Source organism: Selaginella moellendorffii, unplaced genomic scaffold (assembly GCF_000143415.4).
Source record: "Selaginella moellendorffii unplaced genomic scaffold, v1.0 SELMOscaffold_28, whole genome shotgun sequence".
Taxonomy (NCBI): Eukaryota; Viridiplantae; Streptophyta; class Lycopodiopsida; order Selaginellales; family Selaginellaceae; genus Selaginella; species Selaginella moellendorffii.
Window position 1 is genome coordinate 1,924,423 of NW_003314289.1, and position 12,853 is coordinate 1,937,275.

General features: G+C 44.8%; 1 pseudogene; it reads right to left on the minus strand.

Moving 5' to 3' along the window:
* Nucleotides 1–11,195: 11,195 nt before the first annotated feature.
* On the minus strand, nt 11,196–11,315 carry LOC112348355 (annotated as a pseudogene).
* Nucleotides 11,316–12,853: the final 1,538 nt, after the last annotated feature.

A 12,853-nucleotide genomic window follows, 5' to 3' on the forward strand; every position in this document is an offset into this window, starting at 1 on the left:
TGCATGTTGAAATCTTTAGTCATGGGGTAGCTACTGTCGACTGGTCACATAACCCGCCTCTTTGTCGATGTTCCTTATTCCGTTAAAAGGGCATGACCGTGTAAATAACTCTAACTGTCTGTTCACAGTAGTCTATCTAAACCTTACCGACGGGTTTGGTTTCTTTGCTTAGGAGGGTTGGGGCCACTGGCTTCTCTCTCTATGTCCCTACGGGCAGGGCGTATCACACTTTTGTAAGCTGGGTGACTCCCAGAGCAGCAAGGGTGGCTGACTCTATTGGTCATTTCCTTGTCGGCGACGGCCAGAAGGTGTCTGAGCTGGTAGCGCATCCGCGTTAGACAAAGAGGTTGCCTCCTAACTCATTTAAGTTGGTGCATTTCTCATATAGTGTGAGTACCGTGAACTTTTTCTGGAGTTGTTTCCTTGGTGGTATTCTAGACTCGAGTATGCATCGACGAGGATGTCGATCTTTCCTAGGGGGGAGAGTGTCGCGAATGTGACTTCGGGTATCGAAAGTTACCTATCGACCAGTCCTTATAGACACTCTTACATTATTGCCACGATGGCAAAAGGTCGATATTGCTGGTTCCCTTTATTAGCCCCTCTTGTTCAAGTGTTAGTTTACTAGGCTTAGCACCTGTACTTAGCCAGATGGACATAAGGTAGGAACTCCTATGTGTTTCTAGCTGAGCATACTCGGCTTAGCTCTTAGTTCTCTTTTGCTCTGTCTTGCACTGGCTTGACAAGAACCCTCGCGTATTGAGATTGGTCCCTCAATATTGCCGGATGATAGCTTACCGTGTCTGCCAAACACCCTTGCTATCATGCCCTTTGTGTTAGTCTCATTTCGGTCCTAAATGCTATTTATGGAAAGTGTCCAGATTTGTTCATTTGGCATATCTACGGAATGTAAAGATTGTCCTGAACACAATGGTGTTCGTCCCGTGTCTAAATTTGCAATCTAAGGACATTCCATATTTAGTAAGTTTCGAGCTTGTCCCAAAGACTAACTCCTGATACTAAGGGAGGCTTGGGGTGAAAGCCCAAAGCATGTGTTCTTCAATGGGGGGGGGGGCTGTGTGGGGTTCTAAATGTATAGTAGGGATAGTGGGTAGGTTGGGCATGGCGGACCAACCTGAGGCATAGTCTAGCTCCCGGTTGCGTGCCTGTCCTTATTTGCATCCGGCTTGGGTTTAAGCCCAAGTTCCATTCCATGCTAGTTGGTGGAGTACCCATGTCCTCGCGTTAGGCCACCGGTATGCCGAAATAGCGCCAGACTCCGTTTGGCTCCGTTTTGCGTGCTAGTCTTGGCATTGGGATGTGTCAAGACCCCCAACAAGATCAAGACTAGAAAATGCTAAAGACAAAGAGAAAAGCTAGTGGAAACAAAGAAGAGGCCTTAGACTAGCGTTGATTCAGATTGTGGAGAAATGGAACAAGGCTAACCTATATATACTATGGGTTGATGAAGCTCCACCACTCTTGGATCGAGGACGGCCTAAATATAGCTGAGGTTGAGGAGGCGCCACATCAATATCAGGAATGTGGCTCGAGACTCAGGAATCGGGAAGTGTCTTGAGAGTCAGGAATAGGGAAGTGTCTCGAGAGTCAGGAATAGGGAAGTGTCTCGAGAATCAGGAATGTGGTCTGCAGGTCAGGAATCCGGTGAGAGTCAGTTATGTGGCAAGAATTGGGGGATTCATGACAGCACCCCCTCCTCAAGAACAAGTGGAACGAGGATGTGAATGAGAACGACAAGGAGGATGAGATGAGCGGCGAGGGATGGGAGATGGAGAAAAAGAATGAGGACTAGGACGACTAGGATAGCGGCGGTGGAAGTTCTGAACAAGGTCATGAGAATGAATCAGGTTGTTCGCAGGTTCCCAAGTGCGTTCTTCAGGCCCGTAACCCTTCCAGTCGACCAGATAGTAGAGTTTAGACTGTGAAATCTTGGAATCAAGGATGTCCTGAACCTCGTACTTAGACCCATCCTGGAGCTGCACTGGTGGAGGTGGAGGAATGACCCGATTGGTAATAGGACTGGGAATATAAGGCTCAAGGAGAGAGGAATGAAAAACGGGGTGAATTTGATATGAGGAGGGAAGTGCAAGGCGATAAGTGACATGATTAATGATGGCAGTGATAGGGAAAGGACCGAGGCGTTTGAAATCAAGTTTTGGACAGAGCCTGGTGGTGGAGATATTTCACCTGAGGAGCCAAACTTTATCCCCGATAGTGTAAGGGGGACAATCCTGACGATGGACATTGGCAAATGTTTTGTGAGATTCCTGAGCACGATGGAGGTGGAAGGAGATGGAGTTGTGGATTTCTTGGAGGTTGGAGACAAATGCCTCAGAGCGGGGATTTGAATGAGAGGATTCGGATGGAGAAGGAAGTGAGAGATTGAATTGGGGATTTCGGCCAGAGTTTGCAAAGAAGGGGGAAATTCGAAGAGAGGAGTGAATAGAGTTGTTATAGGAGAACTCAGCAAGGGGAAGGATATCGAACCAGTTATCCTGATGATAGTTGATGAAGCACCTCAAGAATTGTTCCAACGTCTGAATTGTTCGCTCGGACTGCCCATTAGTCTGAGGATGATACGCCGAAGAGAGGTTAGTCTTCACTCTAAGCAGCTGCAAAAACCGTTACCAGAAATGAGAGATGAACTGAGGCCCCCAATCCGAAACCACATCTGTAGGAATCCCATGAAGTCGGAAAATTTCCCTGAATACCAGTTTTGGCATGTCCTCGCCCGAAAACTCCTTGGTACATGGCAAGAAGTGCGCCATCTTTGTGAAGCGATCCACCACGACTAAAATGCTATTGAAGCCTCTAGAACTCGGAAGATCACTCAAGAAATCCATGGAGATGGATTCCCAAGGACCTGAAGGGACCGGAAGGGAACGAAGAAAACCTAAAGGAAGGTGGCGAGGTACCTTATTCTGGGTGCAAGTGTCATAGGAGGTAACAAAAGCTTTGATGTAGTCGTCCATGTGAGGCCACCAAAAGTCCCGAGCAACTAGCTCATAGGTTTTCACAATGCCGAAGTGACCAGCAGTCAGGCTATCGTGGCACGCCATTAGGACCAACCTTCGAGCATCACCTTCAGGAACATAAAGCTGCTCCCCACGGTATAATAAGCCATCTAAGAACTCGAACTCATCAAATCGCCGGCAGTCGGGAGTCACAGGGTGTCCAGCCTGAAGATGGGGGAAAATGTTGCTGGCGAGATCATCGGATTGAAGATCGTTTCTGATGGCATCCATCAAGGAGGAGTCCTGAGGGGCCAAGGAAATTGCCATAACTTGAAGCCGATCAGGACCGAGGATAATTTGATCCTGTTGATCGAAGGCAGGATTACCAGGCTTGAGACTGAGATAGGAGCACCTTGAAAGAGCATCAGGAAGGCCTTGAAGCTTTCCAGGTCTGTACTTGATAACAAAGTCAAACCGACTCAGGAATTGTGCCCACCTTGCTTGATGACGGCTTAAAACTCGGGAAGTGGCAAAGTACTCAAGATTTTTGTGATCCGTCCAGACTGTTGTTTGATGGCCCGCCCCCTCCAAGAAACGGCGCCACTCTCCAAAGGAATCCATGATGGCAAGGAGCTCCTTGTCATGGATTTCGTAATTGATCTCTGCAGGCTGGAATTTCCGAGAATGGAAAGCGACCGGATGAAGTTCTTGATCCGCTCCGAGTTGAGACAGCACAGCACCGATGGCAAAGTCGGAGGCGTCAGCCTTGATGAAGAAAGGTTGTGAGGAATCAGCATGGATCAAAACGGGGGCAGAACTGAAGGCTGCCTTGAGTGTGTCGAAGGCGTGCTGGGCAGCAGTAGACCAAGAGAAGGGAACATCCTTGCGAGTGAGATGCGTGAGAGGAAGGACAATGTCAGAGTAGTGATCAATGAATTTGTGGTAGAAGTTGGCGAAGCCAAGGAAAACCTGAACGTCCGACATTGATTGTGGAGGCTCCCACTCGAGAATAGTCTTGACTTTGGCAGGATCCATCGTGATACCCTCATGAGTGACAATGTACCCAAGGAACTCCATAGACTGCTGATCAAAGGAACATTTCTCAAGGTTCGCATATAGGCCGTGTTCTCGCAGCTTCGCCATCACCTTGCGTACATGTTCATCGTGCTCCTCCTGAGTTCTTGAGTAGATGAGGATGTCATCGAGGTAGACGATCACCATCTGATCAAGAAACTCCCGAAAGACATCGTTCGCCATGTGTTGGAAAACTGCTGGAGCATTTGTCAAGCCAAATGGCATGACAGTGTACTCAAAGTGGCCATAGCGGGTTCGGAACGCAGTCTTCCATTCATCACCAGGCCGGATCCGGATCAGGTTGTATGCGCCACGGAGGTCAATCTTGGTGAAGAATCGGGCACCACCGAGGCGTTCCAACAAGTCCGAGATCAGGGGCAGCGGATAACGGTTCCGAATAGTCACCTTGTTCAAACCTCGGTAATCGATGACTAGCCGCAAACTCCCATCCTTCTTCTTGACAAAGAAGACAGGCGCTCCAACCGGGGACTGTGAATGCTGAATGAACCCCAAGGCAAGGTTCTCATCCACGTACTCTTTGAGGGCCTTAAGCTCGGACGGGGATAACCCGTAGATAGGCCCCCACGGAGGTGACGCTCCTTCCTGTAAATCAATGGGACAGTCATAAGGCCGATGAGTAGGCAGTACACTAGCTTTTTTCTTGTCAAACACATCCCCAAAATCATAATACTTCTCAGGAAGACTGACAGGAAAAACATGCAAAGCAAAAAGGAAAATAGGTTCTTCATGAAGGAGGTCTTTCATAGTGATTGTGGAGATAGGAGGAGGTGTACGACTAAATGGAATGATGAGACGAGGATACTGTCTAGAGTAAGATGGAAGAGAGGGAAAAGAAGAGAGTGAAAACTTCGTAGAGTCAGGAACAGAACCCCGATTTGAGTTTAGGGAACTTTTCCTGATTCAGACTCGATGAACAGTAGGGGAAGCCGTGGGAGATGGTGATGTGGGAGAGATAAGCTATAAGTCCTTCCAACAAATATGACGCTGATGTAGTTGGAACCAAGGAAGACCGAGCACCACAGAGGAGGACTTGCTGTTGATGATGTTGAAGGCGATATCGATGACGGTGGACCCGATGTGTACTTGAACAGGCAACGTTTCCCTAAGTCCAGAAGATGGAGACACAAAATGCCCGCCAATGCCTTCAACCCTCAGATCCCGTATGGTAGGAGAAAGAGGAACGTGATGTCGGGCAGCAAAGTCCGTGTCCATGAAGCAGGAAGTTGCACTCGAGTCCAGTAGCGCCAAAGCCTTGAGTCCTGATTGTCCGATAAAAGAAAGGAGATATGGGACGTGGAAGTTGTGGGAATTGGTGGTGGCTTTGATGAAAGGTCGTGAGGAGTTTGATAAGGAAGAAAAGTGATTTTTATTCGGGGAGTCCAAACAGACAGCTCCTACTCTGTTTGGATAGGGTCGTTTCCCGACTGCAACAGAGGTGGACTTTGAGGCAGAGTGAACTCGAGCAGTCGGGGAGGCTTCTTGGGAGACACAGCCGCTTTGTGATTAGGATCAGCACAGTAGAGGCAAAGATTATGAGATATTCGACGTTGCTTCTCAGCAGGACTCAACTTCCCTCTAATGAGTCGGGGAGTACCAGAAATATCCATCAGGACCGGAGCAGTAGGTTCAGGACTATGCCCCAAAGACTCAAGCTGGGATTCCTGAGTCTGGGACGGAAAAACAGCGGCGCAGCGACTTTCCTGACGATGTTTAAAGAGACGATTGTCACATCAAACAGCTTTGTTGATGGCGTCCGACAGGTCCTTGGGATCCTCCATGGTGAGCAACAAATCCTTGACACCGTTATTGAGGCCGGAATGAAATTGGTCAATCAGGGCCCGCTTATCCCACTGAGTGTCCAAGGCAAGGAGCTGGAACTCTACAGCGTAGATCAAGGCAGGACGAGACCTGAGAGAGACGTCTCATCTTTGTGGTAGCAGCCCGAACCCGATCTGTCTCGCCAAAACATGCTTCGAGCTTCTCTTTGAACAATTGAAGATCCATCAGCTCCGGAACCACGGCCCTTTTCATGCTCTTCTCCAGAAGAGGAGAAAACCATGACAAAGCTGCACCCTCGAGCAACGTCCCAATCGCGCCGATTTGAGACTCGGGAGTGGGGTACCGCCGATGTTGAAGTGCAAAGATCAGCTCCATTTGGTTCAAAAATCCACGAAGCTCCAAACGCTTGCCTGAAAATTTTGCCGGGAAACTCACCTTTGGTTCAGGAACTTTGCTGGATCCTTGAGCCGAAAGTGAAGCAAGCTCCTGCTGCATGTGAAGAAGGGTTGCCTTCAACTCGGTATTCTTAAACTGGATTTTTGCAAGGACTTCGGCAAAGAAATCAGGATGGCTTGGAGACTCCATTGGCAAGAAGAAAGAAAAGAAAGGGGGAAAAAGACAAAGGCAATCAAATAATCAAAACGAGCTAAAAGAAAAGCAAAAAGCACAATCTGAATCAAACTGTCAAGACCCCCAACAAGATCAAGACTAGAAAATGCTAAAGACAAAGAGAAAAGACTGGCGTTGATTCAGATTGTGGAGAAATGGAACAAGGCTAACCTATATATACTATAGGTTGATGAAGCTCCACCCACTCTTGGATCGAGGACAGCCTAAATATAGCTGAGGTTGAGGAGGTGCCACATCAATATCAAGAATGTGGCTCAAGACTCAGGAATCGGGAAGTGTCTTGAGAGTCAGGAATAGGGAAGTGTCTCGAGAGTCAGGAATAGGGAAGTGTCTCGAGAATCAGGAATGTGGTCTGCAGGTTAGGAATCCGGCGAGAGTCAAGAATGTTGCAAGAATTGGGGGATTCCTGACAGGATGCTGGTTACTCTAGGACTGTTCCAAGTCGCTCCGGGCTCCTGTCCCTTCGCTCCTTGAGCTTTATGCTCGGGAGTTGCTCTGTGGTTCGGTTCCATCACTCTTTGGCTTCACGCTTGGGAGTTTTGCACCGTTCCTTCGTTCAGTGGCCCAAGGCCCTGAACTTCGGGTTCCTATGGACACGTGGCATGGACACGTGGCATGTGACACATGGCATCTGTCACGTGGCACAAAGAGGGTTTAGGTTCCGCTTCGTGGTGTTATCCTATGGTAAATCACCATAGGATAAAGGGTCAAAACCACGTGCGCTACAATTTCCCACCCTTGTCACTTACCAACCACAAGAATATTCTGAGAATATTCCATGGCCTGTGGGATTGGAGGTTGGCATACAATTCACTCTTTTATTCGTTTCATTGGTATTGGAGTAGCATATTCTTTTGAGGATGGCGGGTGAGCAAGATATTGATCTTGATGAGGAGTATGGTATTAGTGATGATGGTTATGACAATAAAGGAGAGACTTTTGATGATGTTGTTGTGTGGCAAGGACGCAAGATTTTTGAGGTTCAGAGAGACATAAAAGAGGTTAAGGATTTCGTTAATATCATTAAGGATTTCTTGCTTTACATGGACCTTCAAGGGCTGAATCAATCTCATGTCTGTGATTACTATTAGTATGTTAATGGAAATCACCAAATATTTATGATAGTCAAGAGGTTGATTCTTGGTTGGAATTGTGGGAAAATTGTTAGTCTCACAATCCTTGTGAGGATAAGGTGAAGATAGATTTTTTTGTGACGAAGCTTATGGGCCATGCTTCTTTATGGTGGAAGAATTACATTAAAGCTAATTCAAAGTTGACTTCTTGGACTAATTTGATGAAAGTTTTCCATGCTTCGTTTGTCAAGAAGTTTAAAGAGGTTAATCTCGTAAACCAGCCATTAGAGATCCAATAGTGGACTATGTCTTTGAATATGTATGCCCGTAAGTTCTGTGATCTTTGCTTTAGTCTCACGAGCACCTATAATGTGCTGCTAAAGGTGCAATGTTTTATCAAAAGATTGAGCTCCATAGATGTGCAACAGAAGGTCAAGAAGGATTTTCCAGCAACATTGACTGATGCTATCACTAAGGCTCAAATCTTTTCACCCAAACCGTCAATCAACTCTGGTCAACGATATGGTCTATAGAGTAGTCAACATGATGACCAGCTTGCCAATGCTTCATATTCAAGAAAGAAACAGCCATTATTCTGTTATGGCTCGAAGCATAAAGATGGCAGTGAGGCTAAGAAACTTTGTTTGGACTAGCAAGAGAAAGACAAAGTGAAAGGCAATTGTTTTCATTGCCACAGGGCTAGACATTAGAGCAAGGATTGTTCTGAAGGGGTCAATAAATGATAAAGTGACTGTGGTGGAGATTATAGGCAATGATGTGAGTGATAGTGTTTTTGTGGCTGTATTGCTTCAAGTTAGGCCTTTTCTCGCATTTATGAGCCACAAGTTTGATGCCACACAGTAGAATTAACCTACTCGCAATAAGGAGTTGTATATCATGATTGCTACTGTGAAGGAATAACAACATTATCTATATGGATCAAACTTCCATGTAGATTCAGATCATCAAGTCTCTCCAGATGTGGATCTTTGAGGCCACCTTGCTCGTTAGCAAGAGTTCCTATAGGAAATGTCTGTTAAAATCCAATACAAGCATGGAGGTGACAATAAAATGGCTGATGCATTATCCAGGATGGTAAAGTTTATCTCATTTGTGAAGTTATTCAACAATTTCTTGGATGAGCTTAAGGAGTTTGTTGACTTCAACACCTTTATCATAGATATTCGCACAAAGGTTTTGTTAAGGGATGCCTTTATACATTTGAAGGGTGACAAGTTTGTGTCATTTGAGATATGAGATGGAATCTTGGTGAAAAAGGGATGTGTAGTGATTCCTTGTGTTAACAAATTTATTAAATGGATTTTAGTTGAGTGTCATGATGGGCTAAGTGCTGGACATCCAGGGGTATTAAGAACGTATGTGTTGGTGAAGAGGCATTTCTTTTGGCCTGGATGATGAGAAGTTCATATGTGGTTATTTGATCTGCCGGGCAGTCAAAGTTGATTATCAAAAGCTTGCTAGCCTTTATCATCTTTTATGTGTACCCAAGAATAAGTGAGATAGCATCTCAATGGACTTTATCACTAGTTTGCCCAAAACCTTTCAAGGAAATGATGTTATTTGGGTTGTTGTGGATTGTTTGATGAAGATGGCTCACTTCTTCCCCATGAAAACGACGATAAAAACTTCTAAACTTGCTCAGTTGTTTGTAGACCGGTTAATCAGTCTCTATGGTTTGCCGGGTGACATTGTGAGTGATTAGGATCCCAAGTTTATGTCCAAGTTTTGGCAAACGGTCTTTGAGAAGCTAAAGACTAAGCTGAGCATGAGTAGTGGTGAGCATCCACAATCTGATGGGTAGGTAGAGTGCATGAATCAACTATTAGAAGATATGCTAAGGTCTTTTATGGGAAACTTGACTCAACAGGGAGCATAAAAGAAGTGCTTGAATTTGCTTTAGTTTACTCATAATAGCGCTTATCAATTAGCTATTGGCATGTTTCCCTTTATGGCGATGTATGGCTATGAGGCTTGGTCTCATGTGAGTTTGAATTTGGCTTTGGTTTAGGTACCTCATGATTGTGATTTCCTGGAGGATATACAAGACAAGCTTGAGTTGGCAAAGTTGAACATAAGGCAAGCTCAAGAGCGAGACAAAAGATTGGCTAATGAGCATCATCATCATCAAGAGTACAAAGTTGGTGACAAGGTTTTCCTTAAGTTGTCAAATGCACAACAGTTTCTGAAAGGAGGTGGCAATGTTAAGTAACCTTGGACAATTTTACAACGTGTGGGGGATCTTGTATACACTTTGGATTTACCAGCTAGTTCAAAGATTCATCCAATGTTCCATATGAGCAAGTTTAAAGCGTGTTTGCATTCTAGTGATGTCGTGGATCAGTCCATCATCCAGGTCCCAAAGATTGATGTAGAGAAGGTTGGTCCAGCCAATATTCTTGCTTAAAGATTCGTGAAAACATGTCAGAAGACAACTAAGGAGTTGTTAGTTCAGTGGAATGGTTATTCTATGGATGAAGCTACATGGGAAACTGAGGATGACATGAAGAGAGTGTTTCCGAGTTTTGGTTATAACTTAGATGACATTCCTAAGGAAGGGGAGAATTAAGTTCTATAGCCGTATTGCTATATAATTTAAATGTAAGCAACCAAAGAGAACGACTTGAGAGATGATCCATGGGGTTCAAATATAGAGAGAAAAAGCCCATGAATAAAAGAGTCCAAATTCAGGAGTTTACATTAAATCATTTATTTTATTCTCATTCTTTTATTTCCATGACCATATTGTTATGTGAGAAAGCTATATTGCTTTCTTTCTTTTGTGGCCATTTGTCACAACAGTGTTGTTTTTTGCACATTTTTTCCCTATGGCTGTATTTCCTTAGACTATTTAGCTTATCAAGGCTGCCGTATATGGCTGGGTCATGAGGGAGGGGAAAATGACACGAACCATAGGAATATTCTAAGAATATTCTATGGCTTGTGGGATTTAAAGCCGTAATGCCTTAGAGGTTGGGAGGTTGGCCTAGGGTTTGCTCTCTTGTTTGTTTCAATACCACCCATTTAGTATGACCAAAAGCCTCTCACACAAAGACTCCTTGCTCTATGCCAACAAACTTAAATCTCCCAACCATGTCATCCCTTGCATCTACTATGTTGCAAGGCCAAGCCTTAGGCTAGGCCTCTCGCTCCCTCAAACCAATGGATAATGTCCCTAATGCAAGACTCAAAATCCTATATGACTCCCAAGTCCTTCTCTGCCTTGATGTAGCGCATCTAAATTTGGAGCTAAACTCTAAGCTTGTTGTGGTACAAAATGAGGGTCCGGTACAATCCCACGAGCACCAGCTCCCCGTATCCAGCACCTACATGCAAAATGGTGTCAGACGGAGTCTAGCACAATTTTGGCATACCGATGGCTTAATGCGAGGAGGAGGATACCCCACCAACTAGAGCAATGTGGAGCTTGAGCTTAGACCTAAGTCAGACGCAAAACAAGGAGTAACACAGCCCAGCAGGAGCCAAACTAATGTTTCAGGTGGTCTGACATGCATTTCAACCACTATCCCTACTATACATTTGAACTTGTTAGGTTCGATTCCCATTCCTGACAAAATATTTTTTCTTTATGTGAACTTCCAGAGTTCAGAAAAACTGACGTCCAAGTGGGTGACCACTTGGACTTCCCAGGTGGTCACTCAGCCCAATACTATTCAAGCCTAGGGATGCTTAACTTTGGAGGTCTGATGGGATCCAGTGCTATAGTCACGGTTTGAACCCACTCTGAAATATTTATGTTTTAGCAAATTTATGTTTTCTTGAAATCTGCAAACATAAATTCTATAAACCTATGATCCAAATCCAATGTTCAGGCCAATCTTTACATACCGTAAATATGTTAAATGAGCGAATCTAGACACTTTCCATAAATAGTATTTGGGACCGAAATGAGACTAACTCAAAGGGTATGATAGTGAGGGTGTTTGGGGGACATGGTAAGCTATCATATAACGATATTGAGGGACTAGACTCAATATCAAGGGGGTTCCCAACACTAGCAAGTGCAAGTCAACGAATAAGTTTCTCTAACCAGGTCAAATATGCTTGACAAATAGCATGTAGGAATTCCATCCTTATGCTCATTTGGTCAAGTGCACACACGATGACTAGTTTCTTAACTAGCTTAGGTGGAGACTATAAAAGGGACTAGCAATACCGACCTCCTGCCATCATGGCAGTAAAGAAAGAGTGTCCGTAAGGACTGGCCGACAAATATCTTTTAATACCCGAAGTCACATTTGTGACATTTAAGGATCTATTGCCACACTTCACTATATTGTACTCTTATAACGCATGGCAAACCATCTCTATCTCACCACACTTCTTGTGCCTCTAACTCATATTGTCATGAAACCACTATTTGACCAAGGAGGCCATTACCATGATATGACCTTTACTTTCTCTTGTATAGGAAGCTTCCAAAAGTTCACTATGTTATCCACCACCTATTCTACATCCACCCCTTGCACTATCCACTTTTGCCACAGCTTCAAGATCTCCTCCGCCTCCTCTTTGGATGTCAGTAACCCATTATATGCTTCCTTGACTTCATATAAGAAGAAGTCTTTCGCCTCATATCACTATGTTGTCCCAACTCAAGTCTTCTAGTAGTTGCCCTTGCCTACCAAGAGGCCCTCTAATCCCACTATATCTATGTAAGTAATTAGTTTTTCCATTCTACTTTAGTTACTTAACCACACTTTCAACCACTTGGAGGAGTCTTATTCACAACCTCCATAAGTCTAATTCAGGACTTAGGGCTTGTTAGCCCCGAGAATGGTATCCATGCCACTTGATTTTTGCACTTAGTCCAACTGTTCCATGTGTCCGATCCCATGACCAACACTCGAAGGTATCACTAACATATCAGCCTATTACGCTAAGGCCATGCCCATTCACTTTTGCCACACTAGTGGTTTAATACTATCTGTGTCACAGCCCTGTCTTTCCAAGACTGGGCCATTCATCCATGAGTGATCATCCCAGATCCACTCTTTAGCATCCTTAAAATGCCTACAGATATGGGGAACAACCTTCCCCAATATCTCTTTTTCAGTCCCCACTAAATCCCTTTCTATCCATGGCTGTGTTTGCCAACACTAACATTGGATCAAGGTTTGTAAGCCTGACCACTAAATCCCACTGTCCTTTGGGACTTCCTCACCATGTGACTGTATCCTTAGTCACTACATTAGAGGATTGCCCTTCTTCCTTTCCATAATCTAGGACTTCGGGGCAACATTTCAGAACATTGTGGCCCTA